General features: G+C 38.8%; 3 non-coding genes across 3 annotated transcripts; all 3 read right to left on the bottom strand.

Moving 5' to 3' along the window:
* Positions 1-4,642: 4,642 nt before the first annotated feature.
* On the bottom strand, positions 4,643-4,716 carry TRNAS-ACU (transfer RNA serine (anticodon ACU)). Its single transcript has one exon. It is a non-coding gene; the product is annotated as a tRNA-Ser (tRNA).
* A 2,246-nt stretch (positions 4,717-6,962) lies between these two features.
* On the bottom strand, positions 6,963-7,036 carry TRNAS-ACU (transfer RNA serine (anticodon ACU)). The gene has a single exon. It is a non-coding gene; the product is annotated as a tRNA-Ser (tRNA).
* Positions 7,037-26,594: 19,558 nt separating this feature from the next.
* Positions 26,595-26,668, bottom strand: TRNAS-ACU (transfer RNA serine (anticodon ACU)). The gene has a single exon. It is a non-coding gene; the product is annotated as a tRNA-Ser (tRNA).
* Between the last annotated feature and the right edge of the window lie 516 nt (positions 26,669-27,184).

The raw sequence follows: 27,184 nt of genomic DNA, 5'->3' as shown, positions 1-27,184 counted from the left end.
TGGTTAATAGCCATACACACTAACTGATTGCGCCACAGAGACACTTTGCAAAAGTCCATACTGACAAAGGCTAATAAGCATTCATCTAAAACGTTTCCTTGAAAAATTTTAAAAAGTCAATAATCTGGAGAGTTTTTGTAAGATGTTTCTTCCATCAACCAACGAAGAAACACATTGGTACTTTCCCATGATGAGAGAGTGCTTCAGGATCTCTTGCACTTACATGTGCAGCAGAGTACAGCAATGGAAGCATGCTGGGCCCATAACCCAGCGGTAGGCAGATTGAAACTATCCTTTGCTATATGCATTTTTTTTGTTAATTTAAGTATTCAAAACTGGGATTGATATTTTTGCTCTTTTATTTTTACTTGAAGTACAATAACTTTTACCATTTTAATTTGTTTGAATAGTATATTGACAGTATAGTTTTCTTTAAAAAATCCACTTAATTTTCTTTACCCTATTATTAAAAGGGTAATTGACAAAAACAAACTACATTGTCACCAGAAGAGCAATACAAAATGTACAAGTGATATATTGAAATCATCTTTCCAGCTTGAATTTCAATGATGCATTGGGGCAACGATTTTGTGAGAAACATCTTCACCCTTAAATAAAGATTTTCTTAATTCCTTACCTGTGTGCTAATTAGATATCACCTTGTTTTCACATTAAACAGACTTCCACATGAGAAAGCAGCAAGGATGCAGTGGCGTTAATGTTTCCTGGTGTCAACCTGTATTATTTCAGTAGAAATTGAAATGAGGATGCATCTTGCTGCCTTTCCAATGAAGCAAGTTTAATTTAGTAATAGGTGAAAAACCATCCCTACAAAGGTGTTAATCAGAGACTTGGCTTTGTGGACACTTTTCAGAGAACAAATTTGTTAGCATAAAAATAAAGCCAGAAAATGAAGAGCTGTTTAATCACTCAATTGGATTTTTTTTGCCAGCATATTTCTTTTTCTCTGCAACCCACTGCTAAATTGTGCTTCCTATCTGTTTTTATGAAATCCTTGAATCAAATCTAACTCTGATTACATCAGAGAAGGCCAGGTACCCTACACCATAACAGGGGGTTTGAAATTTTGACTTGTCTACTTAAAGATCACCAAAATCTGATAACAAGGTCAATTACGTCCCTGGGTGGGATTGAATCACCAACCTTTTGGTTAGTAGCCAGACACACTAACCAATTGCGCCACAGAGACACTTTGTAAAAATTACATACTGACAAAGGCTAATAAGCATACATCTAGAACGTTTCCTAGAAAAACTTTAAAAAGTCAATAATCTGGAGAGTTTTTGTTAGATGTTTCTTCCATCAACCAACGAAGAAACACATTGGTACTTTCCCATGATGAGTGAGTGCTTCAGGATCTCTTGCACTTATATGTGCAGCAGAGTACTGCAATGGAAGCATGCTGGGCCCATAACCCAGAGGTAGGCAGATTGAAACTATCCTCTGCTATATGCATTTTTTTTTTGTTAATTAAAGTAATCCAAAACTGGGATTGATATTTTGGTTCTTTTATTTTTACTTAAAGTACAATAACTTTTACCATTTTAATTTGTTTTAATAGTATATTGACAGTATTGTTTTCTTTCAAAAATCCACTTAATTTTCTTTACCCTATTATTAAAATGGTAATTGACAAAAACAAACTACATTGTCACCAGAAGAGCAATACAAAATGTACAAGTGATATATTAAAATCATCTTTCCAGCTTGAATTTCAATGATGCATTGGGGCAACGATTTTGTGAGAAACATCTTCACCCTTAAATAAAGATTTTCTTAATTCCTTACCTGTGTGCTAATTAGATATCACCTTGTTTTCACATTAAACAGACTTCCACATGAGAAAGCAGCAAGGATGCAGTGGCGTTAATGTTTCCTGGTGTCAACCCGTATTATTTCAGTAGACATTGAAATGAGGATGCATCTTGCTGCCTTTCCAATGAAGCAAATTTAATTTAGTAATAGGTGAAAAACCATCCCTACAAATGTGTTAATCAGAGACTTGGCTTTGTGGACACTTTTCAGAGAACAAATTTGTTAGCATAAAAATAAAGCCAGAAAATTAAGAGCTGTTTAATCACTCAATTGGATTTTTTTGCCAGCATATTTCTTTTTCTCTGCAACCCACTGCTAAATTGTGCTTCCTAGCTGTTTTTATAAAATCACTGAATCAAATCTAACTCTGATTACATCAGAGAAGGCCAGGTACCCTACACCATAAGAGGGGGTTTGAAATTTTGACTTGTCTACTTAAAGATCACCAAAATCTGATAACAAGGTCAATTACGTGCCTGGGTGGGATTGAACCACCAACCTTTTGGTTTATAGCCGTACACACTAACTGATTGCGCCACAGAGACACTTTGCAAAAGTACTTACTGACATAGGCTAATAAGCATTCATCTAAAACGTTTCCTAGAAAAACTTTAAAAAGTCAATAATCTGGAGAGTTTTTGTAAGATGTTTCTTCCATCCACCAACAAAGAAACACATTGGTACTTTCCCATGATGAGTGAGTGCTTCAGGATCTCTTGCACTTACATGTGCAGCAGAGTACTGCAATGGAAGCATGCTGGGCCCATAACCCAGAGGTAGGCAGATTAAAACTATCCTCTGCTATATGCATTTTTTTTGTTAATTAAAGTAATCCAAAACTGGGATTGATATTTTTGCTCTTTTATTTTTCATTAAAGTACAATAACTTTTACCATTTTAATTTGTTTTAATAGTATATTGAAAGTATTGTTTTCTTTTAAAAATCCACTTAATTTTCTTTACCCTATTATTAAAATGGTAATTGACAAAAACAAACTACATTGTCACCAGAAGAGCAATTCAAAATGTACAAGTGATATATTAAAATCATCTTTCCAGCTTGAATTTCAATGATGCATTGGGGCAACGATTTTGTGAGAAACATTTTCACCCTTAAATAAAGATTTTCTTAATTCCTTACCTGTGTGCTAATTAGATATCACCTTGTTTTCACATTAAACAGACTTCCACATGAGAAAGCAGCAAGGATGCAGTGGCGTTAATGTTTCCTGGTGTCAACCTGTATTATTTCAGTAGACATTGAAATAAGGATGCATCTTGCTGCCTTCCAATGAAGCAAGTTTAATTTAGTAATAGGTGAAAAACCATCCTTACAAAGGTGTTAATCAGAGACTTGGCTTTGTGGAAACTTTTCAGAGAACAAATTTGTTAGCATAAAAATAAAGCCAGAAAATGAAGAGCTGTTTAATCACTCAATTGGATTTTTTTGCCAGCATATTTCTTTTTCTCTGCAACCCACTGCTAAATTGTGCTTCCTAGCTGTTTTTATAAAATCACTGAATCAAATCTAACTCTGATTACATCAGAGAAGGCCAGGTACCCTACACCATAAGAGGGGGTTTGAAATTTTGACTTGTCTACTTAAAGATCACCAAAATCTGATAACAAGGTCAATTACGTCCCTGGGTGGGATTGAACCACCAACCTTTTGGTTAATAGCCATACGCACTAACTGATTGCGCCACAGAGACACTTTGCAAAAGTCCATACTGACAAAGGCTAATAAGCATTCATCTAAAACGTTTCCTTGAAAAACTTTAAAAAGTCAATAATCTGGAGAGTTTTTGTAAGATGTTTCTTCCATCAACCAACGAAGAAACACATTGGTACTTTCCCATGATGAGTGAGTGCTTCAGGATCTCTTGCACTTACATGTGCAGCAGAGTACAGCAATGGAAGCATGCTGGGCCCATAACCCAGCGGTAGGCAGATTGAAACTATCCTTTGCTATATGCATTTTTTTTGTTAATTTAAGTAATCAAAACTGGGATTGATATTTTTGCTCTTTTATTTTTACTTGAAGTACAATAACTTTTACCATTTTAATTTGTTTGAATAGTATATTGACAGTATAGTTTTCTTTAAAAAATCCACTTAATTTTCTTTACCCTATTATTAAAAGGGTAATTGACAAAAACAAACTACATTGTCACCAGAAGAGCAATACAAAATGTACAAGTGATATATTAAAATCATCTTTCCAGCTTGAATTTCAATGATGCATTGGGGCAACGATTTTGTGAGAAACATCTTCACCCTTAAATAAAGATTTTCTTAATTCCTTACCTGTGTGCTAATTAGATATCACCTTGTTTTCACATTAAACAGACTTCCACATGAGAAAGCAGCAAGGATGCAGTGGCGTTAATGTTTCCTGGTGTCAACCTGTATTATTTCAGTAGAAATTGAAATGAGGATGCATCTTGCTGCCTTTCCAATGAAGCAAGTTTAATTTAGTAATAGGTGAAAAACCATCCCTACAAAGGTGTTAATCAGAGACTTGGCTTTGTGGACACTTTTCAGAGAACAAATTTGTTAGCATAAAAATAAAGCCAGAAAATGAAGAGCTGTTTAATCACTCAATTGGATTTTTTTTGCCAGCATATTTCTTTTTCTCTGCAACCCACTGCTAAATTGTGCTTCCTATCTGTTTTTATAAAATCACTGAATCAAATCTAACTCTGATTACATCAGAGAAGGCCAGGTACCCTATACCATAACAGGGGGTTTGAAAATTTGACTTGTCTACTTAAAGATCACCAAAATCTGATAACAAGGTCAATTACGTCCCTGGGTGGGATTGAACCACCAACTTTTTGGTTAGTAGCCAGACACACTAACCAATTGTGCCACAGAGACACTTTGTAAAAATTATATACTGACAAAGGCTAATAAGCATACATCTAGAACGTTTCCTAGAAAGACTTTAAAAAGTCAATAATCTGGAGAGTTTTTGTAAAATGTTTCTTCCATCAACCAACGAAGAAACACATTGGTACTTTCCCATGATGAGTGAGTGCTTCAGGATCTCTTGCACTTACATGTGCAGCAGAGTACTGCAATGGAAGCATGCTGGGCCCATAACCCAGAGGTAGGCAGATTGAAACTATCCTTTGCTATATGCATTTTTTTTGTTAATTTAAGTAATCAAAACTGGGATTGATATTTTGCTCTTTTATTTTTACTTGAAGTACAATAACTTTTACCATTTTAATTTGTTTGAATAGTATATTGACAGTATAGTTTTCTTTAAAAAAATCCACTTAATTTTCTTTACCCTATTATTAAAAGGGTAATTGACAAAAACAAACTACATTGTCACCAGAAGAGCAATACAAAATGTACAAGTGATATATTAAAATCATCTTTCCAGCTTGAATTTCAATGATGCATTGGGGCAACGATTTTGTGAGAAACATCTTCACCCTTAAATAAAGATTTTCTTAATTCCTTACCTGTGTGCTAATTAGATATCACCTTGTTTTCACATTAAACAGACTTCTACATGAGAAAGCAGCAAGGATGCAGTGGCGTTAATGTTTCCTGGTGTCAACCTGTATTATTTCAGTAGACATTGAAATGAGGATGCATCTTGCTGCCTTTCCAATGAAGCAAGTTTAATTTAGTAATAGGTGAAAAACCATCCCTACAAAGGTGTTAATCAGAGACTTGGCTTTGTGGACACTTTTCAGAGAACAAATTTGTTAGCATAAAAATAAAGCCAGAAAATGAAGAGCTGTTTAATCACTCAATTGGATTTTTTTTGCCAGCATATTTCTTTTTCTCTGCAACCCACTGCTAAATTGTGCTTCCTAGCTGTTTTTATAAAATCAATGAATCAAATCTAACTCTGATTACATCAGAGAAGGCCAGGTACCCTACACCAGAACAGGGGGTTTGAAATTTTGACTTGTCTACTTAAAGATCACCAAAATCTGATAACAAGGTCAATTACGTCCCTTGGTGGGATTCAACCACCAACCATTTGGTTAGTAGCTGGACACACTAACCAATTGCGCCACAGAGACACTTTGCAAAAAGCACATACTGACAAAGGCTAATAAGCATACATCTAGAACGTTTCCTAGAAAAACTTTAAAAAGTCAATAATCTGGAGAGTTTTTGTAAGATGTTTCTTCCATCAACCAACGAAGAAACACATTGGTACTTTCCCATGATGACTGAGTGCTTCAGGATCTCTTGCACTTACATGTGCAGCAGAGTACTGCAATGGAAGCATGCTGGGCCCATAACCCAGAGGTAGGCAGATTGAAACTATCCTTTGCTATATGCATTTTTTTTGTTAATTTAAGTAATCAAAACTGGGATTGATATTTTTGCTCTTTTATTTTTACTTACCATTTTAATTTGTTTTAATAGTATATTGACAGTATAGTTTTCTTTAAAAAATCCACTTAATTTTCTTTACCCTATTATTAAAAGGGTAATTGACAAAAACAAACTACATTGTCACCAGAAGAGCAATACAAAATGTACAAGTGATATATTAAAATCATCTTTCCAGCTTGAATTTCAATGATGCATTGGGGCAACGATTTTGTGAGAAACATCTTCACCCTTAAATAAAGATTTTCTTAATTCCTTACCTGTGTGCTAATTAGATATCACCTTGTTTTCACATTAAACAGACTTCCACATGAGAAAGCAGCAAGGATGCTGTGGCGTTAATGTTTCCTGGTGTCAACCCGTATTATTTCAGTAGACATTGAAATGAGGATGCATCTTGCTGCCTTTCCAATGAAGCAAGTTTAATTTAGTAATAGGTGAAAAACCATCCCTACAAAGGTGTTAATCAGAGACTTGGCTTTGTGGACACTTTTCAGAGAACAAATTTGTTAGCATAAAAATAAAGCCAGAAAATGAAGAGCTGTTTAATCACTCAATTGGATTTTTTTGCCAGCATATTTCTTTTTCTCTGCAACCCACTGCTAAATTGTGCTTCCTAGCTGTTTTTATAAAATCACTGAATCAAATCTAACTCTGATTACATCAGAGAAGGCCAGGTACCCTACACCATAAGAGGGGGTTTGAAATTTTGACTTGTCTACTTAAAGATCACCAAAATCTGATAACAAGGTCAATTACGTCCCTGGGTTGGATTGAACCACCAACCTTTTGGTTAGTAGCCAGACACACTAACCAATTGCGCCACAGAGACACTTTGTAAAAATTATATACTGACAAAGGCTAATAAGCATACATCTAGAACATTTCCTAGAAAAACTTTAAAAAGTCAATAATCTGGAGAGTTTTTGTAAGATGTTTCTTCCATCAACCAACGAAGAAACACATTGGTACTTTCCCATGATGAGTGAGTGCTTCAGGATCTCTTGCACTTATATGTGCAGCAGAGTACTGCAATGGAAGCATCCTGGGCCCATAACCCAGAGGTAGGCAGATTGAAACTATCCTTTGCTATATGCATTTTTTTTTGTTAATTTAAGTAATCAAAACTGGGATTGATATTTTTGCTCTTTTATTTTTACTTAAAGTACAATAACTTTTACCATTTTAATTTGTTTTAATAGTATATTGACAGTATAGTTTTCTTTAAAAAATCCACTTAATTTTCTTTACCCTATTATTAAAAGGGTAATTGACAAAAACAAACTACATTGTCACCAGAAGAGCAATACAAAATGTACAAGTGATATATTAAAATCATCTTTCCAGCTTGAATTTCAATGATGCATTGGGGCAACGATTTTGTGAGAAACATCTTCACCCTTAAATAAAGATTTTCTTAATTCCTTACCTGTGTGCTAATTAGATATCACCTTGTTTTCACATTAAACAGACTTCTACATGAGAAAGCAGCAAGGATGCAGTGGCGTTAATGTTTCCTGGTGTCAACCTGTATTATTTCAGTAGACATTGAAATGAGGATGCATCTTGCTGCCTTTCCAATGAAGCAAGTTTAATTTAGTAATAGGTGAAAAACCATCCCTACAAAGGTGTTAATCAGAGACTTGGCTTTGTGGACACTTTTCAGAGAACAAATTTGTTAGCATAAAAATAAAGCCAGAAAATGAAGAGCTGTTTAATCACTCAATTGGATTTTTTTTGCCAGCATATTTCTTTTTCTCTGCAACCCTCTGCTAAATTGTGCTTCCTAGCTGTTTTTATAAAATCAATGAATCAAATCTAACTCTGATTACATCAGAGAAGGCCAGGTACCCTACACCAGAACAGGGGGTTTGAAATTTTGACTTGTCTACTTAAAGATCACCAAAATCTGATAACAAGGTCAATTACGTCCCTGGTTGGGATTGAACCACCAACCATTTGGTTAGTAGCCGGACACACTAACCGATTGCGCCACAGAGACACTTTGCAAAATGCACATACTGACAAAGGCTAATAAGCATACATCTAGAACGTTTCCTAGAAAGACTTTAAAAAGTCAATAATCTGGAGAGTTTTTGTAAAATGTTTCTTCCATCAACCAACGAAGAAACACATTGGTACTTTCCCATGATGAGTGAGTGCTTCAGGATCTCTTGCACTTACATGTGCAGCAGAGTACTGCAATGGAAGCAAGCTGGGCCCATAACCCAGAGGTAGGCAGATTGAAACTATCCTTTGCTATATGCATTTTTTTTGTTAATTTAAGTAATCAAAACTGGGATTGATATTTTGCTCTTTTATTTTTACTTGAAGTACAATAACTTTTACCATTTTAATTTGTTTGAATAGTATATTGACAGTATAGTTTTCTTTAAAAAAATCCACTTAATTTTCTTTACCCTATTATTAAAAGGGTAATTGACAAAAACAAACTACATTGTCACCAGAAGAGCAATACAAAATGTACAAGTGATATATTAAAATCATCTTTCCAGCTTGAATTTCAATGATGCATTGGGGCAACGATTTTGTGAGAAACATCTTCACCCTTAAATAAAGATTTTCTTAATTCCTTACCTGTGTGCTAATTAGATATCACCTTGTTTTCACATTAAACAGACTTCTACATGAGAAAGCAGCAAGGATGAAGTGGCGTTAATGTTTCCTGGTGTCAACCTGTATTATTTCAGTAGACATTGAAATGAGGATGCATCTTGCTGCCTTTCCAATGAAGCAAGTTTAATTTAGTAATAGGTGAAAAACCATCCCTACAAAGGTGTTAATCAGAGACTTGGCTTTGTGGACACTTTTCAGAGAACAAATTTGTTAGCATAAAAATAAAGCCAGAAAATGAAGAGCTGTTTAATCACTCAATTGGATTTTTTTTGCCAGCATATTTCTTTTTCTCTGCAACCCACTGCTAAATTGTGCTTCCTAGCTGTTTTTATAAAATCAATGAATCAAATCTAACTCTGATTACATCAGAGAAGGCCAGGTACCCTACACCAGAGCAGGGGGTTTGAAATTTTGACTTGTCTACTTAAAGATCACCAAAATCTGATAACAAGGTCAATTACGTCCCTGGTTGGGATTGAACCACCAACCATTTGGTTAGTAGCCAGACATACTAACCAATTGCGCCACAGAGACACGTTGCAAAAAGCACATACTGACAAAGGCTAATAAGCATACATCTAGAACGTTTCCTAGAAAAACTTTAAAAAGTCAATAATCTGGAGAGTTTTTGTAAGATGTTTCTTCCATCAACCAACGAAGAAACACATTGGTACTTTCCCATGATGAGTGAGTGCTTCAGGATCTCTTGCACTTACATGTGCAGCAGAGTACTGCAATGGAAGCATGCTGGGCCCATAACCCAGAGGTAGGCAGATTGAAACTATCCTTTGCTATATGCATTTTTTTTTGTTAATTTAAGTAATCAAAACTGGGATTGATATTTTTGCTCTTTTATTTTTACTTACCATTTTAATTTGTTTTAATAGTATATTGACAGTATAGTTTTCTTTAAAAAATCCACTTAATTTTCTTTACCCTATTATTAAAAGGGTGATTGACAAAAACAAACTACATTGTCACCAGAAGAGCAATACAAAATGTACAAGTGATATATTAAAATCATCTTTCCAGCTTGAATTTCAATGATGCATTGGGGCAACGATTTTGTGAGAAACATCTTCACCCTTAAATAAAGATTTTCTTAATTCCTTACCTGTGTGCTAATTAGATATCACCTTGTTTTCACATTAAACAGACTTCCACATGAGACAGCAGCAAGGATGCTGTGGCGTTAATGTTTCCTGGTGTCAACCCGTATTATTTCAGTAGACATTGAAATGAGGATGCATCTTGCTGCCTTTCCAATGAAGCAAATTAAATTTAGTAATAGGTGAAAAACCATCCCTACAAAGGTGTTAATCAGAGACTTGGCTTTGTGGACACTTTTCAGAGAACAAATTTGTTAGCATAAAAATAAAGCCAGAAAATGAAGAGCTGTTTAATCACTCAATTGGATTTTTTTTGCCAGCATATTTCTTTTTCTCTGCAACCCACTGCTAAATTGTGCTTCCTAGCTGTTTTTATAAAATCACTGGATCAAATCTAACTCTGATTACATCAGAGAAGGCCAGGTACCCTACACCATAAGAGGGGGTTTGAAATTTTGACTTGTCTACTTAAAGATCACCAAAATCTGATAACAAGGTCAATTACGTCCCTGGGTGGGATTGAATCACCAACCTTTTGGTTTTTAGCCGTACACACTAACTGATTGCGCCACAGAGAGACTTTGCAAAAGTACATACTGACAAAGGCTAATAAGCATTCATCTAAAACGTTTCCTAGAAAAACTTTAAAAAGTCAATAATCTGGAGAGTTTTTGTAAGATGTTTCTTCCATCCACCAACGAAGAAACACATTGGTACTTTCCCATGATGAGTGAGTGCTTCAGGATCTCTTGCACTTACATGTGCAGCAGAGTACTGCAATGGAAGCATGCTGGGCCCATAACCCAGAGGTAGGCAGATTAAAACTATCCTCTGCTATATGCATTTTTTTTGTTAATTAAAGTAATCCAAAACTGGGATTGATATTTTTGCTCTTTTATTTTTCATTAAAGTACAATAACTTTTACCATTTTAATTTGTTTTAATAGTATATTGAAAGTATTGTTTTCTTTTAAAAATCCACTTAATTTTCTTTACCCTATTATTAAAATGGTAATTGACAAAAACAAACTACATTGTCACCAGAAGAGCAATACAAAATGTACAAGTGATATATTAAAATCATCTTTCCAGCTTGAATTTCAATGATGCATTGGGGCAACGATTTTGTGAGAAACATTTTCACCCTTAAATAAAGATTTTCTTAATTCCTTACCTGTGTGCTAATTTTATATCACCTTTGTCATGACTAAGGTTTTTGTGAACCCGGTGCTAGCGAAGTCTGCGCGGGCGACTGGAGGACTACACGAATACCACCACTGACCTGGTTTTGGAAGTGTTGTGGACTCGGGGTCTCTTCCGGTGACTGGGAAGAGGAACCGCGGCAGAGATGGCCGAATCCAGGTTCTCCTCATGCAGGATGAGGTCGGCAGACAGGAAGCACGTGTGGGCGCTGAAGGTCTCCTGAAAGACAGAACTGGAAAGGCGCTGATGAATCAGTGAAGAATAACAGGTACAACTGTGCTAAAGGGCACGGGGTGCTTGGGGACACTGAGGTGCTGAGGCACGGAGATGCTGAGTCACGGAGGTGCTGGAAGCACGGAGGTACGGAGGTGCTGAAAGCACGGAGGTACGGAGGTGCTGAGGCACGGAGGTACTGAGGCACTGAGGTGCTGAGGCACGGAGGCACGGAGGTACTGAGGCACGGAGGTGCTGAGGCACGGAGATGCTGAGTCACGGAGGTGCTGGAAGCACGGAGGCACGGAGGTGCTGGAAGCACGGAGGTACTGAGGCACGGAGGTGCTGAGGCACGGAGGTACTGAGGCACTGAGGTGCTGAGGCACGGAGATGCTGAGTCACGGAGATGCTGGAAGCACGGAGGCACGGAGGTGTTGGAAGCACGGAAGTACTGAGCTCTGGAGATCCCAACTACAACAGTAGTAAAACTGAAACACGACAGCTGTGGTTTTCAGTGGAGAACATGGAATTCAGTACTGTGCCTTTAAGACGAAACATTGCAGCTGTGCCTTTACATTGAGACTCAGGGAAATGGTGAAATCAAATGGCAACACACAAGTAACCATACAGGAACAAGGGAACAGAGTTTCCACAGGAACTTAGGTACAATGGTTACCTTAAGGGAGCTCAGCATAAAGACTCTCACAAGGCTGTATGTGACATGAGGAACTGGCCCAGATTCCTAACTCAGCCTCCTGATTTATACTTCCTGGTCCTTGATGATTGGTGGGCAGGATTAGGTGATGTCACTGTCATGTGACTACTCTAGCCAAGGCTGTGATGTAGAATGAGGCCTAGCAGGCCAAGAGAACACTGAAGCCTGGACTTCTGCAAAACACAGGATGCTTGCTTTTAGATTACTGAATTCAGCCTCACACAGGAGATCACCACAGGTGGAGCTGATTACCTCTCAGGCAGAGAACTCAGGAAACTCAGTGCTGACAAGCTGTTTAACTCCGTGAGTGAAAAGACACAGGATCCAGGACAGAAAGCAGGGGTAAGTCACCAAATATGAGAATTACAGTCAGGATTGTGACAGTATCCCCCTCTTCGAGGGTGGACTCCGGACACCCATCTAATCTTAGGGGAACTTGAGAAATTCATACAGAAGAATTTAGGACCTTCGTTGATGCCTCTTCTTCTTATGGGAACGTTTGGTTTTGACCAAGGACCGCGGGATCTCCTGTAAAGAAAAACCTTCCTTAGAAAACATGGGGGCTCCCAAGAAAGGAGTAGCATCATGGACTGGATCAAATTCAGAGTCTGAGTCCAAGTCTAATGGAAGATATGAATCTCCCATAGATACACAGTTTGCAGATGAAAATGAGGTGCACTGGAGATTTAAATTCTCTGGGCTAGGAGAGACTCCAACATGAGCAATTTTAATGGTCGGATTCTTACTGAAGGAGATTCTTAGATTATCCCTGGGAGGACAGCACAAACTTCCTTCTGCATTCCCTTTAGAGCCTGATTTCTTTACCGAGTCAGATTCCATAGGTTTAGGACCAAATTCTTTAACCACAGCATTACTAAAATTCTGTAAGTCATGGAACACAGGATCATTACTCTCAAAAAGCATGTTGGCCCACTCCAAAGCTCTTCCTCTGAATGCCAGGAACAGATATCGAGTAACGTTGGAAGGAGTTACTGCACCTGAAGGATCAGACTCCATCCAAGACAGAAATTGTTCAACCAAAGCGGCATATTGCAGTAAATCTCCATCGAAGTAAATAGGTGGTAAACCATCAGACGAAAGCTTAGAGGCTGAAACTGGAGAAATCTTTGACTGGACGAGTAGGACTGGATTGGATCCGGGGATGCTTGAATTGGCTGGAACCAAAGGAGACTGACCAGGCTGGTCCTGGAGTAACACTGGACCGGCTGGAACCGGAACGAACTGACCAGGCGGAGCCTGGAGTATTGCTGGACCGGCTGGAACCGGAACGGACTGGCCAAGCTGGGCCTGGAGTATTGCTGGACCGGCTGGAACCGGGACGGACTGACCAGGCTGGGCCTGGAGTATTGCTGGACCGGCTGGAACCGGGACGGACTGAGTCCTTTCTTCCCGGGGCTGAACCAAGGCAAGAGCCCCCACTTCACGGGGCTGGGCTGAGGCAAGAGCCCCCACTTCACGGGGCTGGGCTGAGGCAAGAGCCCCCACTTCACGGGGCTGGGCTGAGGCAAGAGCCCCCACTTCACGGGGCTGGGCTGAGGCAAGAGCCCCCACTTCACGGGGCTGGGCTGAGGCAAGAGCCCCCACTTCAAGGGGCTGGGCTGAGGCAAGAGCCCCCACTTCACGGGGCTGGGCTGAGGCAAGAGCCCTCTCTTCACGGGGCTGGGCTGCGCTCTGAAGGCTCTCTGGCTGGGCAGCGCTCTGAAGGCTCTCTGGCTGGGCAGCGCTCTGAAGGCTCTCTGGCTGGGCAGCGCTCTGAAGGCTCTCTGGCTGGGCAGCGCTCTGAAGGCTCTCTGGCTGGGCAGCGCTCTGAAGGCTCTCTGGCTGGGCAGCGCTCTGAAGGCTCTCTGGCTGGGCAGCACTCTGTAGACCCTCTGGCTGGGCAGCACTCTGTAGACCCTCTGGCTGGGCAGCACTCTGTAGACCCTCTGGCTGGGCAGCACTCTGTAGACCCTCTGGCTGGGCAGCACTCTGTAGACCCTCTGGCTCTGGACCCTCGGATCCCCTTCCTGGGGCTGTACCCTCGGAACCCCCTCCTGGGGCTGGACCCTCTGAAGAACCCCCTCCTGGGGCTGTGCCCTCTGAAGAACCCCCTCCTGGGGCTGGATGCGCTGAACCCCTCACTGGGGCTGGACGCTCTGAAGAACCCCTTCTTGGGGCTGGACACTCTAAAGAACCCCTTCTTGGGGCTGGACACTCTGAAGAACCCCTTCTTGGGGCTGGACACTCTGAAGACGCCCCCCCTGGGGCTGAAGACACGGACGCCCCCCCTGGGGCTGGACACTCTGAAGACGCCCCTCCTGGGGCTAGACACTTTGAAGATGCCCCTCCTGGGGCTGGACACTTTGAAGACGCCCCTCCTGGGGCTAGACACTCTGAAGACGCCCCTCCTGGGGCTAGACACTCTGAAGACGCCCCTCCTGGGGCTAGACACTCTGAAGACGCCCCTCCTGGGGCTGGACACTTTGAAGACGCCCCTCCTGGGGCTGGACACTCTGAAGACGCCCCTCCTGGGGCTGGACACTCTGAAGACGCCCCTCCTGGGGCTGGACACTCTGAAGACGCCCCTCCTGGGGCTGGACACTCTGAAGACGCCCCTCCTGGGGCTGGACACTCTGAAGACGCCCCTCCTGGGGCTGGACACTCTGAAGACGCCCCTCCTGGGGCTGAAGACACGGACGCCCCCCCTGGGGCTGGACACTCTGACTCCTCTGTGACTCTAAATGGCTTGAATATTCTTCTCTGGACACCCAACTTGGGATAAGGTCTTTTAATCACCGGACCCCAGTCATAAATTTGAGTCTCTTTCCGAGTAGCCATCTTGATACCCCCGTCAGCAGTAGCAGGATCGGCTACTGTGGATGACTTGTAGACATGAGCACTGTGATACTGCGATTTGTCACCATTCCCTGGCTTGCGAAGAATGCAGTCTTTAACAAAATGACCGGAATTTCCACAGTAAAGACAGAGGTGTAGCTCCCTACGCCGCTGACGTTCAGCTTCAGAGAGCTTGGGCCGTGGATAGCTCTGATGAACAACTTTTCCTTGCACAGAGGAAGAGACTCTATTAACTGGTTGGGACAAAACAGGATCAACAACGTTGGTAGTATTCCTGAGGAGATCAGGCATTACAGAGAGAATACTAGGCAAAAGTTCTTGTAACTGTAATAACATCTGGTAGAATATCTGCAGTTGGTCAGGAGTCTTAGAGCAGAAGGTCAGAGAATCTCTGGAGAAAGAATTCCGCTGCAGACACTGTGCCAATTGATGCTGAGTCGACTCCAGACCTTCCAAGCGTCCTGCAATATTGCTTAGGAGGTCCTGCGTCAGACAAACACTTTCGGCCGGGTCCATGAGGCCAGTTCCTACTGTCATGACTAAGGTTTTTGTGAACCCGGTGCTAGCGAAGTCTGCGCGGGCGACTGGAGGACTACACGAATACCACCACTGACCTGGTTTTGGAAGTGTTGTGGACTCGGGGTCTCTTCCGGTGACTGGGAAGAGGAACCGCGGCAGAGATGGCCGAATCCAGGTTCTCCTCATGCAGGATGAGGTCGGCAGACAGGAAGCACGTGTGGGCGCTGAAGGTCTCCTGAAAGACAGAACTGGAAAGGCGCTGATGAATCAGTGAAGAATAACAGGTACAACTGTGCTAAAGGGCACGGGGTGCTTGGGGACACTGAGGTGCTGAGGCACGGAGATGCTGAGTCACGGAGGTGCTGGAAGCACGGAGGTACGGAGGTGCTGAAAGCACGGAGGTACGGAGGTGCTGAGGCACGGAGGTACTGAGGCACTGAGGTGCTGAGGCACGGAGGCACGGAGGTACTGAGGCACGGAGGTGCTGAGGCACGGAGATGCTGAGTCACGGAGGTGCTGGAAGCACGGAGGCACGGAGGTGCTGGAAGCACGGAGGTACTGAGGCACGGAGGTGCTGAGGCACGGAGGTACTGAGGCACTGAGGTGCTGAGGCACGGAGATGCTGAGTCACGGAGATGCTGGAAGCACGGAGGCACGGAGGTGTTGGAAGCACGGAAGTACTGAGCTCTGGAGATCCCAACTACAACAGTAGTAAAACTGAAACACGACAGCTGTGGTTTTCAGTGGAGAACATGGAATTCAGTACTGTGCCTTTAAGACGAAACATTGCAGCTGTGCCTTTACATTGAGACTCAGGGAAATGGTGAAATCAAATGGCAACACACAAGTAACCATACAGGAACAAGGGAACAGAGTTTCCACAGGAACTTAGGTACAATGGTTACCTTAAGGGAGCTCAGCATAAAGACTCTCACAAGGCTGTATGTGACATGAGGAACTGGCCCAGATTCCTAACTCAGCCTCCTGATTTATACTTCCTGGTCCTTGATGATTGGTGGGCAGGATTAGGTGATGTCACTGTCATGTGACTACTCTAGCCAAGGCTGTGATGTAGAATGAGGCCTAGCAGGCCAAGAGAACACTGAAGCCTGGACTTCTGCAAAACACAGGATGCTTGCTTTTAGATTACTGAATTCAGCCTCACACAGGAGATCACCACAGGTGGAGCTGATTACCTCTCAGGCAGAGAACTCAGGAAACTCAGTGCTGACAAGCTGTTTAACTCCGTGAGTGAAAAGACACAGGATCCAGGACAGAAAGCAGGGGTAAGTCACCAAATATGAGAATTACAGTCAGGATTGTGACAACCTTGTTTTCACATTAAACATACTTCCACATGAGAAAGCAGCAAGGATGCAGTGGCGTTAATGTTTCCTGGTGTCAACCTGTATTATTTCAGTAGACATTGAAATGAGGATGCATCTTGCTGCCTTTCCAATGAAGCAAGTTTAATTTAGTAATAGGTGAAAAACCATCCTTACAAAGGTGTTAATCAGAGACTTGGCTTTGTGGACACTTTTCAGAGAACAAATTTGTTAGCATAAAAATAAAGCCAGAAAATGAAGAGCTGTTTAATCACTCAATTGGATTTTTTTGCCAGCATATTTCTTTTTCTCTGCAACCCACTGCTAAATTGTGCTTCCTAGCTGTTTTTATAAAATCACTGAATCAAATCTAACTCTGATTACATCAGAGAAGGCCAGGTACCCTACACCATAAGAGGGGGGTTGAAATTTTGACTTGTCTACTTAAAGATCACCAAAATCTGATAACAAGGTCAATTACGTCACTGGGTGGGATTGAACCACCAACCTTTTAATTAATAGCCATACACACTAACTGATTGCGCCACAGAGACACTTTGCAAAAGTACATACTGACAAAGGCTAATAAGCATTCATCTAAAACGTTTCCTAGAAAAACTTAAAAAGTCAATAATCTGGAGAGTTTTTGTAAGATGTTTCTTCCATCAACCAACGAAGAAACACATTGGTACTTTCCCATGATGAGTGAGTGCTTCAGGATCTATTGCACTTACATGTGCAGCAGAGTACAGCAATGGAAGCATGCTGGGCACATAACCCAGAGGTAGGCAGATTGAAACTATCCTCTGCTATATGCATTTTTTTTTGTTAATTAAAGTAATCCAAAACTGGGATTGATATGTTGGCTCTTTTATTTTTACTTACAGTACAATAACTTTTACCATTTTAATTTGTTTTAATAGTATATTGACAGTATAGTTTTCTTTAAAAAATCCACTTAATTTTCTTTACCCTATTATTAAAAGGGTAATTGACAAAAACAAACTACATTGTCACCAGAAGAGCAATACAAAATGTACAAGTGATATATTAAAATCATCTTTCCAGCTTGAATTTCAATGATGCATTGGGGCAACGATTTTGTGAGAAACATCTTCACCCTTAAATAAAGATTTTCTTAATTCCTTACCTGTGTGCTAATTAGATATCACCTTGTTTTCACATTAAACAGACTTCTACATGAGAAAGCAGCAAGGATGCAGTGGCGTTAATGTTTCCTGGTGTCAACCTGTATTATTTCAGTAGACATTGAAATGAGGATGCATCTTGCTGCCTTTCCAATGAAGCAAGTTTAATTTAGTAATAGGTGAAAAACCATCCCTACAAAGGTGTTAATCAGAGACTTGGCTTTGTGGACACTTTTCAGAGAACAAATTTGTTAGCATAAAAATAAAGCCAGAAAATGAAGAGCTGTTTAATCACTCAATTGGATTTTTTTGCCAGCATATTTCTTTTTCTCTGCAACCCACTGCTAAATTGTGCTTCCTAGCTGTTTTTATAAAATCACTGAATCAAATCTAACTCTGATTACATCAGAGAAGGCCAGGTACCCTACACCATAAGAGGGGGTTTGAAATTTTGACTTGTCTACTTAAAGATCACCAAAATCTGATAACAAGGTCAATTACGTCCCTGGGTGGGATTGAACCACCAACTTTTTGGTTTTTAGCCGTACACACTAACTGATTGCGCCACAGAGAGACTTTGCAAAAGTACATACTGACAAAGGCTAATAAGCATTCATCTAAAACGTTTCCTAGAAAAACTTTAAAAAGTCAATAATCTGGAGAGTTTTTGTAAGATGTTTCTTCCATCCACCAACGAAGAAACACATTGGTACTTTCCCATGATGAGTGAGTGCTTCAGGATCTCTTGCATTTACATGTGCAGCAGAGTACTGCAATGGAAGCATGCTGGGCCCATAACCCAGAGGTAGGCAGATTAAAACTATCCTCTGCTATATGCATTTTTTTTGTTAATTAAAGTAATCCAAAACTGGGATTGATATTTTTGCTCTTTTATTTTTCATTTAAGTACAATAACTTTTACCATTTTAATTTGTTTTAATAGTATATTGAAAGTATTGTTTTCTTTTAAAAATCCACTTAATTTTCTTTACCCTATTATTAAAATGGTAATTGACAAAAACAAACTACATTGTCACCAGAAGAGCAATACAAAATGTACAAGTGATATATTAAAATCATCTTTCCAGCTTGAATTTCAATGATGCATTGGGGCAACGATTTTGTGAGAAACATTTTCACCCTTAAATAAAGATTTTCTTAATTCCTTACCTGTGTGCTAATTAGATATCACCTTGTTTTCACATTAAACAGACTTCCACATGAGAAAGCAGCAAGGATGCAGTGGCGTTAATGTTTCCTGGTGTCAACCTGTATTATTTCAGTAGACATTGAAATGAGGATGCATCTTGCTGCCTTTCCAATGAAGCAAGTTTAATTTAGTAATAGGTGAAAAACCATCCTTACAAAGGTGTTAATCAGAGACTTGGCTTTGTGGAAACTTTTCAGAGAACAAATTTGTTAGCATAAAAATAAAGCCAGAAAATGAAGAGCTGTTTAATCACTCAATTGGATTTTTTTGCCAGCATATTTCTTTTTCTCTGCAACCCACTGCTAAATTGTGCTTCCTAGCTGTTTTTATAAAATCACTGAATCAAATCTAACTCTGATTACATCAGAGAAGGCCAGGTACCCTACACCATAACAGGGGGTTTGAAATTTTGACTTGTCTACTTAAAGATCACCAAAATCTGATAACAAGGTCAATTACGTCCCTGGGTGGGATTGAACCACCAACCTTTTGGTTAGTAGCAAGACACACTAACCAATTGCGCCACAGAGACACTTTGTAAAAATTATATACTGACAAAGGCTAATAAGCATACATCTAGAACGTTTCCTAGAAAAACTTTAAAAAGTCAATAATCTGGAGAGTTTTTGTAAGATGTTTCTTCCATCAACCAACGAAGAAACACATTGGTACTTTCCCATGATGAGTGAGTGCTTCAGGATCTCTTGCACTTATATGTGCAGCAGAGTACTGCAATGGAAGCATCCTGGGCCCATAACCCAGAGGTAGGCAGATTGAAACTATCCTTTGCTATATGCATTTTTTTTGTTAATTTAAGTAATCAAAACTGGGATTGATATTTTTGCTCTTTTATTTTTACTTAAAGTACAATAACTTTTACCATTTTAATTTGTTTTAATAGTATATTGACAGTATAGTTTTCTTTAAAAAATCCACTTAATTTTCTTTACCCTATTATTAAAAGGGTAATTGACAAAAACAAACTACATTGTCACCAGAAGAGCAATACAAAATGTACAAGTGATATATTAAAATCATCTTTCCAGCTTGAATTTCAATGATGCATTGGGGCAACGATTTTGTGAGAAACATCTTCACCCTTAAATAAAGATTTTCTTAATTCCTTACCTGTGTGCTAATTAGATATCACCTTGTTTTCACATTAAACAGACTTCTACATGAGAAAGCAGCAAGGATGCAGTGGCGTTAATGTTTCCTGGTGTCAACCTGTATTATTTCAGTAGACATTGAAATGAGGATGCATCTTGCTGCCTTTCCAATGAAGCAAGTTTAATTTAGTAATAGGTGAAAAACCATCCCTACAAAGGTGTTAATCAGAGACTTGGCTTTGTGGACACTTTTCAGAGAACAAATTTGTTAGCATAAAAATAAAGCCAGAAAATGAAGAGCTGTTTAATCACTCAATTGGATTTTTTTTGCCAGCATATTTCTTTTTCTCTGCAACCCACTGCTAAATTGTGCTTCCTAGCTGTTTTTATAAAATCAATGAATCAAATCTAACTCTGATTACATCAGAGAAGGCCAGGTACCCTACACCAGAACAGGGGGTTTGAAATTTTGACTTGTCTACTTAAAGATCACCAAAATCTGATAACAAGGTCAATTACGTCCCTGGTTGGGATTGAACCACCAACCATTTGGTTAGTAGCCGGACACACTAACCAATTGCGCCACAGAGACACTTTGCAAAATGCACCTACTGACAAAGGCTAATAAGCATACATCTAGAACGTTTCCTAGAAAGACTTTAAAAAGTCAATAATCTGGAGAGTTTTTGTAAAATGTTTCTTCCATCAACCAACGAAGAAACACATTGGTACTTTCCCATGATGAGTGAGTGCTTCAGGATCTCTTGCACTTACATGTGCAGCAGAGTACTGCAATGGAAGCATGCTGGGCCCATAACCCAGAGGTAGGCAGATTGAAACTATCCTTTGCTATATGCATTTTTTTTTGTTAATTTAAGTAATCAAAACTGGGATTGATATTTTGCTCTTTTATTTTTACTTGAAGTACAATAACTTTTACCATTTTAATTTGTTTGAATAGTATATTGACAGTATAGTTTTCTTTAAAAAAATCCACTTAATTTTCTTTACCCTATTATTAAAAGGGTAATTGACAAAAACAAACTACATTGTCACCAGAAGAGCAATACAAAATGTACAAGTGATATATTAAAATCATCTTTCCAGCTTGAATTTCAATGATGCATTGGGGCAACGATTTTGTGAGAAACATCTTCACCCTTAAATAAAGATTTTCTTAATTCCTTACCTGTGTGCTAATTAGATATCACCTTGTTTTCACATTAAACAGACTTCTACATGAGAAAGCAGCAAGGATGAAGTGGCGTTAATGTTTCCTGGTGTCAACCTGTATTATTTCAGTAGACATTGAAATGAGGATGCATCTTGCTGCCTTTCCAATGAAGCAAGTTTAATTTAGTAATAGGTGAAAAACCATCCCTACAAAGGTGTTAATCAGAGACTTGGCTTTGTGGACACTTTTCAGAGAACAAATTTGTTAGCATAAAAATAAAGCAAGAAAATGAAGAGCTGTTTAATCACTCAATTGGATTTTTTTTGCCAGCATATTTCTTTTTCTCTGCAACCCACTGCTAAATTGTGCTTCCTAGCTGTTTTTATAAAATCAATGAATCAAATCTAACTCTGATTACATCAGAGAAGGCCAGGTACCCTACACCAGAACAGGGGGTTTGAAATTTTGACTTGTCTACTTAAAGATCACCAAAATCTGATAACAAGGTCAATTACGTCCCTGGTTGGGATTGAACCACCAACCATTTGGTTAGTAGCCAGACATACTAACCAATTGCGCCACAGAGACACGTTGCAAAAAGCACATACTGACAAAGGCTAATAAGCATACATCTAGAACGTTTCCTAGAAAAACTTTAAAAAGTCAATAATCTGGAGAGTTTTTGTAAGATGTTTCTTCCATCAACCAACGAAGAAACACATTGGTACTTTCCCATGATGAGTGAGTGCTTCAGGATCTCTTGCACTTACATGTGCAGCAGAGTACTGCAATGGAAGCATGCTGGGCCCATAACCCAGAGGTAGGCAGATTGAAACTATCCTTTGCTATATGCATTTCTTTTTGTTAATTTAAGTAATCAAAACTGGGATTGATATTTTTGCTCTTTTATTTTTACTTAAAGTACAATAACTTTTACCATTTTAATTTGTTTTAATAGTATATTGACAGTATAGTTTTCTTTAAAAAATCCACTTAATTTTCTTTACCCTATTATTAAAAGGGTAATTGACAAAAACAAACTACATTGTCACCAGAAGAGCAATACAAAATGTACAAGTGATATATTAAAATCATCTTTCCAGCTTGAATTTCAATGATGCATTGGGGCAACGATTTTGTGAGAAACATCTTCACCCTTAAATAAAGATTTTCTTAATTCCTTACCTGTGTGCTAATTAGATATCACCTTGTTTTCACATTAAACAGACTTCTACATGAGAAAGCAGCAAGGATGCAGTGGCGTTAATGTTTCCTGGTGTCAACCTGTATTATTTCAGTAGACATTGAAATGAGGATGCATCTTGCTGCCTTTCCAATGAAGCAAGTTTAATTTAGTAATAGGTGAAAAACCATCCCTACAAAGGTGTTAATCAGAGACTTGGCTTTGTGGACACTTTTCAGAGAACAAATTTGTTAGCATAAAAATAAAGCCAGAAAATGAAGAGCTGTTTAATCACTCAATTGGATTTTTTTTGCCAGCATATTTCTTTTTCTCTGCAACCCACTGCTAAATTGTGCTTCCTAGCTGTTTTTATAAAATCAATGAATCAAATCTAACTCTGATTACATCAGAGAAGGCGAGGTACCCTACACCAGAACAGGGGGTTTGAAATTTTGACTTGTCTACTTAAAGATCACCAAAATCTGATAACAAGGTCAATTACGTCCCTGGGTGGGATTCAACCACCAACCATTTGGTTAGTAGCCGGACACACTAACCAATTGCGCCACAGAGACACTTTGCAAAAAGCACATACTGACAAAGGCTAATAAGCATACATCTAGAACGTTTCCTAGAAAAACTTTAAAAAGTCAATAATCTGGAGAGTTTTTGTAAGATGTTTCTTCCATCAACCAACGAAGAAACACATTGGTACTTTCCCATGATGACTGAGTGCTTCAGGATCTCTTGCACTTACATGTGCAGCAGAGTACTGCAATGGAAGCATGCTGGGCCCATAACCCAGAGGTAGGCAGATTGAAACTATCCTTTGCTATATGCATTTTTTTTGTTAATTTAAGTAATCAAAACTGGGATTGATATTTTTGCTCTTTTATTTTTACTTACCATTTTAATTTGTTTTAATAGTATATTGACAGTATAGTTTTCTTTAAAAAATCCACTTAATTTTCTTTACCCTATTATTAAAAGGGTAATTGACAAAAACAAACTACATTGTCACCAGAAGAGCAATACAAAATGTACAAGTGATATATTAAAATCATCTTTCCAGCTTGAATTTCAATGATGCATTGGGGCAACGATTTTGTGAGAAACATCTTCACCCTTAAATAAAGATTTTCTTAATTCCTTACCTGTGTGCTAATTAGATATCACCTTGTTTTCACATTAAACAGACTTCCACATGAGAAAGCAGCAAGGATGCTGTGGCGTTAATGTTTCCTGGTGTCAACCCGTATTATTTCAGTAGACATTGAAATGAGGATGCATCTTGCTGCCTTTCCAATGAAGCAAATTAAATTTAGTAATAGGTGAAAAACCATCCCTACAAAGGTGTTAATCAGAGACTTGGCTTTGTGGACACTTTTCAGAGAACAAATTTGTTAGCATAAAAATAAAGCCAGAAAATGAAGAGCTGTTTAATCACTCAATTGGATTTTTTTGCCAGCATATTTCTTTTTCTCTGCAACCCACTGCTAAATTGTGCTTCCTAGCTGTTTTTATAAAATCACTGAATCAAATCTAACTCTGATTACATCAGAGAAGGCCAGGTACCCTACACCATAAGAGGGGGTTTGAAATTTTGACTTGTCTACTTAAAGATCACCAAAATCTGATAACAAGGTCAATTACGTCCCTGGGTGGGATTGAACCACCAACCTTTTGGTTTTTAGCCGCACACACTAACTGATTGCGCCACAGAGAGACTTTGCAAAAGTACATACTGACAAAGGCTAATAAGCATTCATCTAAAACGTTTCCTAGAAAAACTTTAAAAAGTCAATAATCTGGAGAGTTTTTGTAAGATGTTTCTTCCATCCACCAACGAAGAAACACATTGGTACTTTCCCATGATGAGTGAGTGCTTCAGGATCTCTTGCACTTACATGTGCAGCAGAGTACAGCAATGGAAGCATGCTGGGCACATAACCCAGAGGTAGGCAGATTGAAACTATCCTCTGCTATATGCATTTTTTTTGTTAATTAAAGTAATCCAAAACTGGGATTGATATGTTGGCTCTTTTATTTTTACTTACAGTACAATAACTTTTACCATTTTAATTTGTTTTAATAGTATATTGACAGTATAGTTTTCTTTAAAAAATCCACTTAATTTTCTTTACCCTATTATTAAAAGGGTAATTGACAAAAACAAACTACATTGTCACCAGAAGAGCAATACAAAATGTACAAGTGATATATTAAAATCATCTTTCCAGCTTGAATTTCAATGATGCATTGGGGCAACGATTTTGTGAGAAACATCTTCACCCTTAAATAAAGATTTTCTTAATTCCTTACCTGTGTGCTAATTAGATATCACCTTGTTTTCACATTAAACAGACTTCTACATGAGAAAGCAGCAAGGATGCAGTGGCGTTAATGTTTCCTGGTGTCAACCTGTATTATTTCAGTAGACATTGAAATGAGGATGCATCTTGCTGCCTTTCCAATGAAGCAAGTTTAATTTAGTAATAGGTGAAAAACCATCCCTACAAAGGTGTTAATCAGAGACTTGGCTTTGTGGACACTTTTCAGAGAACAAATTTGTTAGCATAAAAATAAAGCCAGAAAATGAAGAGCTGTTTAATCACTCAATTGGATTTTTTTTGCCAGCATATTTCTTTTTCTCTGCAACCCACTGCAAAATTGTGCAGCCTAGCTGTTTTTATAAAATCAGTGAATCAAATCTAACTCTGATTACATCAGAGAAGGCCAGGTACCCTACACCATAACAGGGGGTTTGAAATTTTGACTTGTCTACTTAAAGATCACCAAAATCTGATAACAAGGTCAATTACGTCGCTGGGTGGGATTGAACCATCAACCTTTTGGTTAATAGCCGGACACACTAACCGATTGCGCCACAGAGACACTTTGCAAAAATTACATACTGACAAAGGCTAATAAGCATACATCTAGAACGTTTCCTAGAAAAACTTTAAAAAGTCTATAATCTGGAGAGTTTTTGTAAGATGTTTCTTCCATCAACCAACGAAGAAACACATTGGTACTTTCCCATGATGAGTGAGTGCTTCAGGATCTCTTGCACTTACATGTGCAGCAGAGTACTGCAATGGAAGCATGCTGGGCCCATAACCCAGAGGTAGGCAGATTGAAACTAATCTTTGCTATATGCATTTTTTTTTGTTAATTTAAGTAATCAAAACTGGGATTGATATTTTTGCTCTTTTATTTTTACTTAAAGTACAATAACTTTTACCATTTTAATTTGTTTTAATATTATATTGACAGTATAGTTTTCTTTAAAAAATCCACTTAATTTTCTTTACCCTATTATTAAAAGGGTAATTGACAAAAACAAACTACATTGTCACCAGAAGAGCAATACAAAATGTACAAGTGATATATTAAAATAATCTTTCCAGCTTGAATTTCAATGATGCATTGGGGCAACGATTTTGTGAGAAACATCTTCACCCTTAAATAAAGATTTTCTTAATTCCTTACCTGTGTGCTAATTACATGTCACCTTGTTTTCACATAAAACAGACTTCTACATGAGAAAGCAGCAAGGATGCAGTGGCGTTAATGTTTCCTGGTGTCAACCTGTATTATTTCAGTAGACATTGAAATGAGGATGCATCTTGCTGCCTTTCCAATGAAGCAAGTTTAATTTAGTAATAGGTGAAAAACCATCCTTACAAAGGTGTTAATCAGAGACTTGGCTTTGTGGACACTTTTCAGAGAACAAATTTGTTAGCATAAAAATAAAGGCAGAAAATGAAGAGCTGTTTAATCACTCAATTGGATTTTTCTACCAGCATATTTTTTTCTCTGCAACCCATTGCTAAATTGTGCTTCCTAGCTGTTTTTTATAAAATCACTGAATCAAATCTAACTCCGATTACATCAGAGAAGGCCAGGTACCCTACACCAAAAGAGGGGGTTTGAAATTTTGACTTGTCTACTTAAATATCACCAAAACCTGATCACAAGGTCAATCATGTCCCTGGGTGGGATTGAACCACCAACCTTTTGGTTAGTAGCCAGACACACTAACCGATTGCGCCACAGAGACACTTTGCAAAAACTACATACTGACAAAGGCTAATAAGCATTAATCTAGAACGTTTCCTAGAAAAACTTTAAAAAGTCAATAATCTGGAGAGTTTTTGTAAGAATTTTCTTAAATCAACCAACGAAGAAACACATTGGTACTTTCCCATGATGAGTGAGTGCTTCAGGATCTCTTGCACTTACATGTGCAGCAGAGTACTGCAATGGAAGCATGCTGGGCCCATTACCCAGAGGTAGGCAGATTGAAACTATCCTCTGCTATATGCATTTTTTTTGTTAAAGTAATCCAAAACTGGGATTGATATGTTAGCTAATTTTTATTTAATTAAAGTACAATAACTTTTACCATTTTAATTTGTTTTAATAGTATATTGACAGTATTGTTTTCTTTCAAAAATCCACTTAATTTTCTTTACCCTATTATTAAAATGGTAATTGACAAAAACAAACTACATTGTCACCAGAAGAGCAATACAAAATGTACAAGTGATATATTAAAATCATCTTTCCAGCTTGA

This window comes from Pseudophryne corroboree, chromosome 8 (assembly GCF_028390025.1).
Source record: "Pseudophryne corroboree isolate aPseCor3 chromosome 8, aPseCor3.hap2, whole genome shotgun sequence".
Classification (NCBI taxonomy): Eukaryota; Metazoa; Chordata; class Amphibia; order Anura; family Myobatrachidae; genus Pseudophryne; species Pseudophryne corroboree.
Note: the sequence above shows the minus strand (reverse complement) of the source record. Positions and strands in the feature narration are given on the sequence as shown.